Source organism: Micromys minutus, assembly GCF_963924665.1.
Source record: "Micromys minutus genome assembly, chromosome: 14".
Lineage (NCBI taxonomy): Eukaryota > Metazoa > Chordata > Mammalia > Rodentia > Muridae > Micromys > Micromys minutus.
Window position 1 is genome coordinate 47,411,095 of NC_137983.1, and position 14,530 is coordinate 47,425,624.

The following is a 14,530-nucleotide window of genomic DNA, read 5'->3' on the forward strand; positions in this document are numbered from 1 at the left end:
CGGGGCACCTGCTTTGAAGAACAGGCCAGATACCCCTATATGCTTAAGGAAAAAAGAAAACCAAGAACTAAGCAAATGTGATTTTTTTTCAAGAGGACCACCTTACTCCATATAGGAAGTTAACCCAGGTGGCAAAAGTAGAAAGCAGGGGCATGGAGTCACTTCTACCTAATTTAGTTGATGCAATCGGGGCTTGTTCAGATCAAACCATCACAACCACCCTCACATTTACAGTTTCCCTGCAGCCACAGCGCATGCTACCTTTGGATCCAATTATAATCATTAGTAATCCCTGGCCACCATTCTCACCCCAGGTTGGGACCAACAAAAAGACGCCTGCAACACTCTTGAGAGATACTGATGGCTTTATACCTTTAATCCACTAACTTGTTTGTCACATGAACCTGAAAAGACTTTACACATAGGAGGCTCCCAGTGTCAGTGAGCAGAGAGTAAGAGTAATTCTGTGTGCTGACGTGAAGAAGGAAACAGATACTTTTATAATAGTGACTACTTATGAATAGTGAATAAGCTGGGCTTTGGATGTCCATCCTAATAACTACTCAAAGAATTTGAGTCCTTTCTACACCACTGAGGTACAACATTAAAGGTAAAAATATCCATTAACTAAAACCATATTTCTAAATCTGACATGATCCAAATTTGCAGGTTTCAACACCCTACACCCTTAATATTCACTTCCACACATTATATCCAAGTTAGTTTCAATAAATCAAAAGGTAAGAACAGTATTGAGAAAGACAGTGCACATCTTTATGAATAACACAGTATGATTCATCTTGATGCACCAGTTAGAAGTCAAGGCCTCTATGTATGCTGAAGTACAGAAGATCTGGGGAGGTCCTAAAAAAACACAAGACAAGGAAGACCTTTATTTAAAAATAACCATCACCAGTTTCTTAGCCAAAGAAAGGTAGATTTCCTCAGAAGTGGTTAGAGGATGATTCTATGGACCTACGTTTTGGATTCAAAAACATGGGCGTAAAGGTGGGTCTTTTTGAAAGGTACAAAGACCTCAAGAAGCCTTTGTAAACTCACCCAAGGTCTTCATAATTTAGATACAAAATAACCCCACCTACCTTAAGTCTGGTATCAGGATCTAATTGTTTTCCAATTAGTATCCTCCTTGTAATCGTAGACATACTATGATCCAAAAAAATTTAATCTAGCCTTTAACTCAGCCACTCACAGGATAAAAATCCTGGATTTTGTTTTTAGCCTTTTGTCTCATATTATATACAAAGTAAACAAGTAATTGGTTGAAGATTTTAATGTAAAACCTCACAATATAAAACAAGAAAAATTATACAAAAATCTGTGCAAAATTTCTCAGAAAAGCAGTTCAATTATTATCACACAAGAAAAAATATAAATTTATAGCAAAAATAAGAAAATGAAGATAAATTAACTTAAAAGGCTTTTTCACAAAAAAAGCAGTAACAATGTAAGAAGAATACCAGGAACTAGTCAAAGGGTAAATAATTCATGTATCTAAAAAGTGTGCAATATCCTAATTATAGTATAAAATAAGACAATAAGGAGAAACACAGAAAAGAACCCAATTAAAACAATGCCAAAGAACCTGGACAGATTTATTCATAGACTGATATGAAAATGACAGTTGTCAATGAAACAATGTTCAGCATTACTAATCACTAGAAATAAAATTTATTAAATAAATAAAATTGTTTATTTTAAAATATTAAAACCCAAATGAGAGGCCACCTCACTTTTTATTAAAAAGACCATCATCAGAGAAACGAGATGATAGAAGATAGAGATGCACAGATTGGTGACCATTTACACACGACTTCTGGCAGGAAATGTCAACATAATTATTGTGTAAACATCAACTCTTACGTGAATGTTCTTCAAAATAACTTCCATGGGATATGCTACTGTAGCCTTGAACTAATAAATACATACCCAAAAGAAGTGAAAGAAAATTTGCCCAAAATATATCTGTGGTCATTCACTAGATCATACTAATTCATGATAATCAAAACATGTAATTGACTGTAATGTAGCTTGATTAAATGAAGTAACAAGGAAATTTTGGTATACATATATACCAGAACACCATTCCAACATTAAACAATAACAGATTTCTGCCAGTGGCAAACAGATGAATGGCTCTGAAGTATATTAATCTAAATAAAATCTGCCAATCATCACACACATACAACCATAAGAAGGCATTCACATGTGGAAATGTCACACTTATAGAAACAATGAATAAGAAAAGCTTGTTACTCATTACAGGGCCATACAGTAAATAAGAATATACTGTCCATAGAATATGTACTTTTAATTTGACAGAGTGAAAAAAAATCTCAAAATACATGTCAGCTGAGTGAATATATCTAGTGATGATATAAAATGGGAAAGTGACTCTTAGCTATCACAATACAAATATTGGAAAGAACCGCTTACTATAATCCAGATTTAACAATTCTATACCATGAATTTCCATCTAAATATTACATCCATCCAATAAGGTATATAATTATGAAAAGTCCTTTTGAAGCTTTTTTTTAATTTTTAGAATTTAATACATATATTAATAAAATATCACATCTACCCCATCCATCTTCCTAACTGCAGTATATCCCCAAATCTGAGCCAGAGGAGATCTGAGACTGGAGGCTAGTCCTTTGTGGTAGCTATTGAAGATCTCCATTCAATAATGCAAATACTCACCTGAAAAGCGTGTTTCCTGAAATGATGTTTTCAGGTCTCCATTTTGACAAATGATACTATGGGTAGAGCTCTACTCTTCTTACATTTGCTAGTTTGAAAGTATTACAAAATATGAGTAACTTGGCCATCACATACTAGCTTCCTTAAGGTACTATCACTGGTCAGTGTTCTACATACCACTATAGCTACATCAGCGTTCTCTGGAATGTAGGAATTCATCAAATATCATAATTATGAAACTTTTTGAGACAACACAGGAAACTCAACTGTAAAAAAATTAAGGGGAAATAATGGAACAGGGAGATTTAAATTGGGTTAGAAAATATAGGGCAAGGTAGAGGAGGAATATGGAGAAGGATAAAGATTTTTCAGAGAACTCAGGTGGAAACTTGCTATTTTAGAAGACCCTAAATGTGAAGGGAATCTCACAGAAAGACAAGCAGAGTCAACTAACCTGGACCCCTGGCAGTGCTCAGAGTCTAAATCACCAACCATCGAACAAACAGGCTGGAATAAGAGCCTCAGAACATGTGTAGCAGACAAGCAGTTCGGTCTCCCTAGCTGGTTCGTCTGGCCGCAGTTGATGAAAATGTGCCTAATCTGGCAGATGTGCCAGGGTGGTGAAGGGGATACCCATGGGGCCCCACCCTCTCAAAGGGGAAGGGGAATGGAGGACTCTGTGAAGGAAAGACCAATAGGGGAAGCAGTGTTTTAGATGTAAATAAATAAAGAAGAAGCATCCCTCCATATACATGTGTTTATGTGTTTAAGTATAGGTTATAGTTTACTTTATATGGCTTACTCAACGTGCTTTCTTATAGAATCCAGGACCACCAGCCGATGGATGCTACCACTCACCATAGGCTGGGCCTCATTGATCAGTAATTGAGAAAATACCTTACAGCTGGATCTCATGGAGGCATTTTCTCAACTGAGGCTCCTTCATCTTTGATGACTCTAACTTGTGTCAAGTGGACACACAAAACCAGCTAGTACAAATGGCATAGTGAAGTTTATTGCTTTGCAAGTCAATTAAAAATTAAAAAATTAAATTTTGCACCACATCAAAGCTCTCTGCCCAGACAGACTATCTACATACTTCAACAGGGTCTAGACTTGTGAGTTTTCCTGACCCTCCCTAATCACACACTCTCTCCAACCCACTAGATCTAGCCTGAGACCCACATTCCGTGCCCTGGTATAGTCTGTCTATCCCTACCTCTGGCACAATCAACCTCTAGACATGTGCCAGGACCTTTCGTACCTATCCCCCAATCCACAGGCCCCCTCCAATGTCACATACAAATTTCTACTCAGCCAGAAATAACTCACACTCCAGGCTTGAACCAAGAGTCACATCTTATATATGATTCCAGTTCCTTCTATCCACCAGACTTTATGCCATGTAAGACATTTCCAGCCTCTAGGCCCAACCTTCTCACGCATTCTCTCTTCTGCTCCAACCTGATTTGTCCATATCAGACCTAGAACTAACCAAAGAAGTGTACATGCCCATATCCCACTACAAAAATACAAACAATATAAATGGTCAAGCCAATCTTTTCTCTGAAACATGACAGTGCTCTATAAATGTTTGCCAATCAGACGAACCCCAGGACATGGAACTTAAAAGAACTATTATAAATATCATCAAGGAATTTAAAGCAGACAAAATAACAGCTCAATGAAATTAAAGAAGAAGAGCTTAAAGAGAATAAATGCCTGAGTGATACCCATGAAAGTACAAACATAATACTGATTATATAAAGGATGACAACTGAGGACTTGAGAATAGAATTCAATGGGAAGATAAAGAGGACACAAGCTGAAATTAGATGAAATTTAAAAACCCAGTATCTCAACTACATAACTCAGAGGAAAGCCTTTCGAAAACAATGACTTCAGCAGAAGATAAAAAATTCAGGACTTGAGATAAAGCAATGGATCTAGATGAAATGAGTAAAGGATAAGATAGATAGATAGATAGATAGATAGATAGATAGATAGATAGATAGATAGACAGACAGACAGACAGATGGACAGACAGATGATAGGTAAAAATGATAGATGGATAGATAGATAGATAGATAGATAGATAGATAGATAGATAGATAGATAGATAGATAGATAGACATACAGACAGACAGATGGACAGACAGATGATAGGTAAAAATGATAGATGTATAGATAGATAGATAGATAGATAGATAGATAGATAGATAGATAGATAGATAGCTGCATGGATGATGGATGGATGAATGGATGAATAGATAGATGAATAGATAGAGAAAAGGAAAGTACAGGAAATATGTGCCACCATAAAAAAGTCCAAAACTATTATAGGCATAGATGAGGGAGAAATCCCAAATTAATGACATGAAACAGATCTTCAAAAATATAATAGGAAAATGTCCTCAACTATGGAAAGATGCACCCATACAAGTATAAGAAGCACATAAAACACAAAGTAGACAGACTCAGAAAAGAAAATCCCCATGGACTATCAAAATTAAAACACTAAACATATATAACAAAGAGCGTTATTGAAACCTGGAGGGAAACAATAAAAAATACATATAAAGAAAAACCAAAAGAAAAAAGAAAAAGATTTCTTGGTTGAAATTTTGAAAGCCAGAGAGGTTGGAACAATGCATTTCAAGTCCTAAATGACTATATACCTAATAAAGCTATCCACCATAATTAAAGGAAATTTTTTTTAAAAAAACAACTTTTCACAATATAAACAGTCTAAGGAAATTTATATTAAACAGAACAAACCTAAAGAAAGTGTAGGAATCATAGGGGGTTGTTTGTTTGCTGAAGAGAAGAATAAGAATAACAAAAAGAATGAGGGAGAATATGAAGCAAACCTGCTGTGCCTTCTCCTCCCTCTCTGCCCTCGTTACCTGGAGACTAACTGAGCACATACTAGTAGTGTACTCTGATTGTCTCCCTCTTATGAAGTACCTCCACCACCCCCAGGCTATTCCCATTCATAAAAAACACATTCTACACAGAATTCCTAGTGACCCCACTCATTAAGACCCCAGAGAATTTTTCTACAGACAACACATAGCCACCACACTCTCCTAGTAACCAAAGAGGAAATAAAACAATAAACAAAACACTCACCAGGTATCTGAGCATCTGAACTTACAACCATCCAAACCCCAGAAGCCTATATGCCAGCATAAAAACACAGTAACAGCCAGAACAAAATGTCTCCACAGCTATCCTACCACAGTGGGCCCTGAATATTCCAATATAGCTGCAGGACAAGAGAAAGACTTAAAATGCCTTTTATGAATATGATAAAAGGTCCTTAATGAAATAAATAAATAAATCTCTTAAAGGAATGTATAGAAACAAAACCAGTGGGGAAAATGAATTTTAAAAAAATTTAAGACTTGAAACTAAAAGTAAAATCAATAAAGAAAACTGAAACTGAGAAAAATCTGAAAGTAAAAATTTTAGGACCTCAAACAGAAACCAAACAAGCTTCACCAACAGAACACAGGAGACGGAAAAGAGGATGGCAGGCATTGAAGACATGATAGAAGAAATGAATACATTACCTAAATATATGGTTAATTTACACAATGGAATACTATTCAGCTATTAAGGAGGAGGACATCGTGAGTTTCGCAGACAAAGGGATGGAGCTAGAAAGTAACGTCCTGAGTGAGATAAGAGTATGCATGACAGGAGTGTGCCATGGCTGTCCTCTAGAGGCCCAACAAGCAGCTGACTGAGACAGATACTCACATTTAGCCAATGGACTGAAGTCAGTGCCCCTTGTGGTTGAATTAGGAAAAGGCTGGAAGAAGTTGAGGGCCCCATAGGAGGACCAGGAGTCTCAACTCACCTGGACCCCTGAGATCTCTCAGACACTAACCTACCATCCAGACAGTATACACTAGCTGGTAGGAAGCCCCCAATACATATACAGCAGAGGAGTGTCTGGTCTGGCCACAGCAAGAAAAGGCACACCTAATTTTTTTTTCCCCCCAGAAGATACTAGAACAAAGGAATGTTTATTACAGAATTGCTAAGCCAGCTTTCTCCATAAATAAACCTGTACAGTGTAGGGCATGAGACTGTGATGTAGACAGAGGGGCAGAGAGCACAGCACTCTAGCCAGGATCTGTCCCCATCACCAGGCTCAGTGTCCTACCATTTTCGAGTATATTAGCAAGAGTGCTACAATAGGATCCTCACTGGAGTAGAGACAGCAAAGCCTCAGAGCACCTCTCAAAACTTAGAGGGTCCATTCCAAGTTCATCCTATGACCCAGGTCCAAAAGTGCCAGCCTTCTCTGCCACCTCTAGAGCTAGCTTCAGGTTTTGGTGAACCAGCTCACATCTAGGCCAGACTTAAGAGGCATTTCCAAAGAATAGAATGGATTCTTGAGGGCAAAGTCAGAGTAAATTTCATAAACTTTTCAGAGAAGAGAATCTATTCCAGCTTGCCTAGGATCTGTCAGGACCACAAACTTGATTGATCCCTGTCAGTGTTTGGAAGCAGTGACGTTTGAATGTGTCTGTTTCCAGCATCTCAATGCCTGAACTGCCCTGTTCCAGAGATAGCTGGGAACCAATGGCAAAGAGCGAGTGGAACATACGAGGCCAACATAAGCTTCTCATTGGAGGTAAGGCGAGGCCGGCCGAATCGAATAGAAACCGGGTAAATCGCAGTTACCCAGATCCTGCAGCACTTCTTCCCTGTCACCCGTGTACTTAACATTTACATCCACGCCATTGATGGCCAGTCCTGCATGGCCCACCCGGATGCCATCTCACTGGCCGAAAGCGACCAGCGCATGTTCGTCGTGCAGTTTCAGAATCAGGTCCAGCAAATAACTTAAAGTTTTCTCAGCCTCAGCCCATGGCGAGCAGCTGTCCCACTGGTAAATTAGGCCACCGGCTTTGTTCACCACGTAGATGCTAAAAATCGTCATTACTGTGTACGAATAGGGTACTACAAGCCACCCCTTCCAAATGTGCCTAATTCTTGAGAGACTTAAGGCCCCAGGAAGTGAAGAGGCCTGACAGGCTAGGATGGGGAGAGGGTGAGAAAGGGGTAGAGATATCCTCTTGGAGACAATGAGAGGGAGGAATGAGATGAGGAACTGTCTGGGGTGAACTGGGAGGGGAATGATGACTGGACTGTAAAAATAAAAGATTAAAGATACATATTTTTAAAAAGAAGAAGAAAGAAGGAAAATGAAAAATAACACCCTAGAAAAAGCAAGAAAATAATCTCCTTGCAGCAAACCCAAAAGAAAACCACACAAAAAAATTTACCTCTAACAGTAAAAATATCAGGAAACAACAATCACTATTCCTCAATATCTCTTAACATCAATGGACTCAGTTCCCCAATAAAAAGACATAGGCTATCAGACTGCATACATAAACAGGATCCAGCATTTTGCTGCATACAGGAAACTCATCTCAGAGACAAAGACAGACACTACCTCAGAGTAAAAGGATAGAAAAAACTTCCAAGCAAATGGCCCCAAGAAACAAGCTAGAGTAGCCATTCTAATATCAAATAAAATAAATTTTCAACCAAAAGTTATCAAAAAAGATAAGGAAGCTCACTTATTACTCATCAAAGAAAAACTCTATCACGATGAACTCTCAATCCTGAACAACTATGATCCAAACACAAGGACATCCACATTCATAAAAGAAACTCTACTAAAGCTCAAAGCATATATTGCACCACACACAATAAAAGTCAGAGACTTCAACACCCCACTTTCATCAATGGACAGATCATGGAAGCAGAAAATGAACAGAGACACAGTGAAACTAACAGAAGTTATGAACCAAATGGATTTAACCAAAGTCTATAGAGCATCCTAAAACAAAAGAGTACACCTTCTTCTCAGCATCTCATGGGGCCTTCTCTAAAATTAACTTTGTAGTCTGTCACAAAATAGGTCTCAATAGATACAAAAAGATCAAAATACTCCCATGCATTCTATCAGATCACCATGGACCAAGGCTGGTCTTTAATAATAAAAACAACAAAAAGCTCACATACACATAAAAGCTAAATAATACTCTACTCAATAAAAACTTGATCAAGAAAGAAATTAAAGACTTTTTAGAATTTAACAAAAATAAAGTCACAACATACCCAAACTTATGGGATATAATGAAAGCAGTACTAAAAGGAAAACTCATACCTCTAAAAAAAAAAAAAAAACTGGAGATAGCATAAACTAGCAGCTAGACAGCACAGCTGAAAGCTCTAGAGCAAAAAGAAGCAAATACACCCAAGAGAAGTAGATGACAGGAAATAATCAGAGCAGAAATCAACCAGATTAAAACAAAAAAAAAAAAACTACACAAAAAAAAATCAACAAAACCAGGAGCTGGTTCTTTGAGAAAATCAACAAGATTGATAAACCCTTAGCCAGACTAACTAGAAGGGACAGAGAGCATATCCAAATTAACAAAAGCAGAAATAAAAGGACTCATAACAACAGAAAGTGAGAAAATTCAAGAAATCATCAAATCCTACTACAAAAGCCTATACTCAACAAAACTGGAAAATCTAGAGGAAATGGACAATTTTCTAGACAGATACCAGGTACCAAAGTTAAATAAAGACCAGATAAATCATCTAAACAGCCCTATAATCCCTAAAAACATAGAAGCAGTCATCAAAAGCCTCCAAACCAAAAAAAGCCCAGGACCAGATGGATTCAGTGCAGAATTCTATTAGACCTTCATGGAAGACCTAATGCCAATACTCTCCAAGCTATTCCACAAAATAGAAACAAAAGGAATACTACCCAACTCATTCTTCAAAACCAAAATTACAGTGATACCTAAACCACACAAAGACCCTACAAAGAAATAGAACTTCAGACCACTTTCACTCATAAACATTGATACAAAAATACTCAATAAAACTCTTGTAAACCAAATCTAAGAACATATCAAAATGATCATTCACCATGATCATCCCAGGGATGCAGGGATGGTTCAATATATGGAAATCCATTAATGTAATCCAGGATATAAACAAAGAAAAAAAACATGATCATCTCACTAGATGCTGAGAAAGCATTTGCCACAAAATTCAATACCACTTCATGGTCAAAGTCTTGGAAAAAATCAGGAATCCAAGGCCCATTCCTAAACATAGTAAAAGCAATATACAGCAAACCAATAGCCAACATCAAACTAAGCAGTGAGAAACTTAAAGCAATCCCACTAAAATCAGGGACTGGACAAGGCTGTCCACTCTCCCCCTACCTACTCAATATAGTGTCCTGGCCAGAACAATTTAGAGAGCAAGAATAAGTCTAAGGGATATAAATCAGAAAGGAATAAGTTAAAATATCACTGTTTGCAGATGATATGATAGTATACTTAAGTGACCCAAAAAATTCCACCAGAGAACTCCTACAACTGGTAAATAACTTCAGCAAATTGACTGGATATAAAATTAACTGAAACAAATCAATAGCCTTCCTCTACTCAAAGGATAAACCGGCTGAGAAAGAAATTAGAGAAATGGCACCATTCACAATAATCACAGACTATAAAATACCTTGATGTAATCCTAACCAAGCAAGTGAAAGATCTGTATGAGAAGAACTTCAAATCTCTGAAGATTTCAGAAGATGGAAAGATGTTCCATGTTCATGTACTGGAAAGATCAACATAGTAAAAATGGCCATCTTGCCAAAAGCAATCTACAGATTCAATTCAATCTTCTTCAAAATTCCAACTCAATTCTACATAGACTTAGAAAGAGCACTTTGAAAATTCATTTGGAATAATTAAAAATCCAGGATATCAAAAACTATTCTCAACAATAAAAGAACTTCTGAGGGAATTACCATCTCTGACCTCAAGCTGTACTACAGAGCAATAGTGATTTTTAAAAAAAACTGTATGGTACTGGTACAAAGACAGTCAGGTAGATCAATGGAACAGAATTGAAGACCCAGAAATGAATCCACACTTTTATGGTCACTTGATCTTTTTCAAAGGCGCTAAAAGCATTTAATGAGGAAAAAAAAAAAATGGTGCTGGCTCAACTGGCAGTCACCATGCAGAAGAATGCAAATCAATCCTTTCTTATCTCCTTGTAAAAAGCTCAAGTCCAAGTGAGTCAAAGACCTCCACACAAGACCAGGTACACTGAAACTAATAGAGCAGAAAGTGGGGAAGAACACATAGGCATGGGGGAGATTTCCTGAACAGAACACTAATGGCTTATGCTCTAAGATCAAGAATTGACAAATGGGACCTCATAAAATTGCAAAGCTTAAGAGCTAAGAATGTAGCCTTGAGGATGCCTCAGTCCTTATAGAATGGAGAACAAAATACTCACGGGGAAAAAAATTCAGTGACAAATAGTGGAGCAGGGACTGAAGAAAAGATCAACTGGAGACTGCCTCACCTGGGGATCCATCCCATATGTAGCTATTAAACCCAGTCACTATTGCTGGTGCCAAGAAGTGCTTACTGGCAGAAGCCTGATATGGATGCCTCCTCAGAAGTTCTGCCAGAGACATACTGATACAGATGAGGATGCTAGCAGCTAACCATTGGACTAAGCATGGGGACTTCAATGGAGGACCTAGAGAAAGGACTGAAAGAGCTGAAAGGGTCTGCAACTGTATGGGAAGAACAACAATATCAACTAACTAAACCTCCCAGAGCTCCCAGGGACTAAAACACCAACCAATGGGTACACATGGAGAGACCCATGCCTCCAACTTCATATGTAGCAGAGGATGGCATTGTCTGGCATCAATGGGAAGAGAGGCCTTTGGTCCAGTTAAGGCTCATTTTCCCAGTTGTAAGGGAATGCCAAGGAGATGAGGTGGGAGTGGGTGGTTGGGAGTGGGAGCATCTTCATGGAAGCAAGGGGGGGAAGGGGGTTGATGGAAAAAGAGGGCAAAGGGGATAACATTTGCAATGTAAATACATAGAATATTCAATTTTAAAGACTCCATAAAGACAAGTGTGGATGCCAAGAGAGTTGGATAACTTCATGGAAGGGGCTCACTAGTTGTAAAGACTTGGAAAGAGTACACAATGGATTCTCCAAAAAGAACTGCAGTCCTTCTATGCAAGATCCCCACTGAAAAGTTACTTCCCTCCTCAGAAGGTGCTTTCCCTGACAGAGTGGATATAGGTAAAGAATAACCCACTCCCTCAACACCATCTGCTTTGCACATTATGTTATACTTACATCTACTTCATACTACTACATTCTGATGTTACAAAAAGGAAAAAAAATTAAACCAAATTTCTACTATGAGGGAAAATGCTTCTCCAAGGGACAGTCATTTCTTAAAATTAACACAGCTCCTAAAGGCTCCTGTGACACACAAAGTTAGCCTGACTTGAGTTTCCTCCCGCATCAAACCACAAAGTGCAGGAGACAGTCCTTGTTTATTTTAAGTGACTCAATATTCAGGACCCAGGAAACAATGGTCAACTCTGAAGCCCAAAACACACAGAAATTATTCAAATTAGAGCTTCCCAATTCAAACCATGCATTAGAGTTTATGCTCTTTAATGAAATTCCCACTAAGTTTCTTCTCCCTGAGTCTGGGATGAGCTCTTTGCTCTTTTATGTCTTCTTCATTCTTGTGTCAGTGAATCTGTCTCTCTACAGTTCTGGGTATTCGTCTTTTTTCAGTCCACGTCTCTATTTCCATCCATGCCACTTTAATTTTTTTAAAGTTTCCTCATTGATGTGGAGAGAGAGAAACACTCCTCCACTGTTGGTGGGGTTGCAAGCTGGTACAACGACTCTGGAAATCAGTCTGGTGGTTCCTCAGAAAAGTTGGACATAGTGCTACCTGAAGACCCAGTTATTCCACTCCTGGGCATATAACACAAGATACTCCAACATATAATAAGGACACATGCTCAACTGTGTTCATAGAAGCTTTATTTATAATAACCAGAAGCTGGAAAGAACCCAGATGTCCTTCAGTAGATGAATGGATACAGAAACTGTAGTACATTTACACAATGGAGTACTACTCAGCTATTAGAAACAATGACTTTATCCTAGGCAAATGAACGGAACTAGAGAATATCATCCTGGGTGAGGTAACCCAGTCACAAAACAATAGACATTAATACACAGTCACTGATAATTGAATACTAACCCACAGAAAGCTCTGAATACCCAAGAAACAACTCACAGACCATATGAAGCTCAAAAAGAAGGAAGGCCAAAATGTAGAAGCCTCAGTCCTTCTTAGAAAAAAAAATAAGTGTATAGCACCCTCTCAGAGTGTGGTACACCTAGACCTTAAATCATTAATAATTCAAGAGCTAAGAATGCAGCCTTGTTGTTGGTCCAACTGGCACTCAGCATGCAAAAGAATGAAAACAGACCCTTTCTTATCCCCTTGTACAAAGCTCAAGTGCAAGTGGATCAAAGATCTCCACATTAAACCAGATACACTGAAACTATTAGAAGAGAAGGTAGGGAAAACCTTAGAACACATAGGCACAGGAGAAAATTTCCTGAACAGAACACCAATGGCTCATGCTCTAAGGTCAAATATTGACAAATGGGACTTAATGAGATTGCAAAGTTTCTGTAAGGCTAAGGACACTGTCAAGAAAACAAAACGGCAGCCAACAGAATGGCAAAAGATTTTTTCCAACCCCACATCAGATAGAGGCCTAATATCCAAGGTATACAAAAGAACTCAAGAAGTTAGACACCAGAGAATCAAACAGCCCTATTAAAAAATGGGGTACAGAGCTAAACAAAACGTTCTCAATCGAGGAATATCAAATGGCTGAGAAGCATCTAAGGAAGTGCTCAACATCCTTAGCCATCAGGGAAATGTAAATCAAAACAACCCTGAGATTCCACCTCACATCAACCAGAATGGCTAAGATCAAAAATTCAGATGACAGCACATGCTGGCCAGGTTGTGGAGAAAGAGGAACACTTCTCCACTGTTGGTGGGTTGTAAACTGGTACAACCACTCTGGAAATCAGTCTGGAGATTCCTCAGAAAATTGGACATAGTACTGCCTGAAGACCCAGTTATTCCACTTCTGGGCATATACCCCAGAGAAGCTCCAACATACAACAAAGACATGTGCACCACAATGTTCATAGCAGCTCTATTTATAATAGCCAGAAGCTGGAAAGAACCCAGATGTCCTTCAGTAGATGAATGGATACAAAAATTGCGGCATATTTACACAATGGAGTACTACTCAGCTATTAGAAACAATGGCTTTATGAAATTCTTAAGAAAATGGGTGCATCTAGAGAATATCTTCCTGAGTGAGATAACCAAGTCACAAAAGAACAGACATAATATGCAGTCACTGATAATTGGATACTAACCCCAGAAAGCTCTGAAAACCCCAGAAACAACTCACAGACTATATGAAGTTTAAGAAAAAACAAAAGCCAAAAAGAAAAAGAAAATGAAAAACCAGTATGCTTAATCTTTACACACCAAGAAAACTTTGACTATTTCCAGGTTACATCTTGTTTTACATGTACTTTATGCTCATTGTAACTAGTAAGATTTTAATGCATACTATCAAACCTTTAAAAAAATCAAGTACTGACAAAAATGTATTCGCATACTTTTATGCATAAATGCTTAAAATATTTACATTTATCTTTGTTTTTTTAAATAAAGTTGTTCAATTTAAAAAAAAAAAAAGAATGCAGCCTTGTATTTAAAAACATTATGTTTAATCTTTACACACCAAGAAAACTTTGACTAGTTCCAAGTTACATTTTGTTTTATATGTACTTTGTGCTCATTGTAACTAGT

The 14,530-nt window shown here is 37.8% G+C and overlaps 1 pseudogene across 1 annotated transcript; it reads right to left on the minus strand.

Moving 5' to 3' along the window:
- Positions 1–7,004: 7,004 nt before the first annotated feature.
- Positions 7,005–7,678, minus strand: LOC308429892 (trafficking protein particle complex subunit 4-like; annotated as a pseudogene). Its single transcript has 2 exons — positions 7,211–7,678; positions 7,005–7,083 (listed from the first exon to the last, which is right to left on the minus strand). The product of its transcript is annotated as a trafficking protein particle complex subunit 4-like (transcript).
- Positions 7,679–14,530: the final 6,852 nt, after the last annotated feature.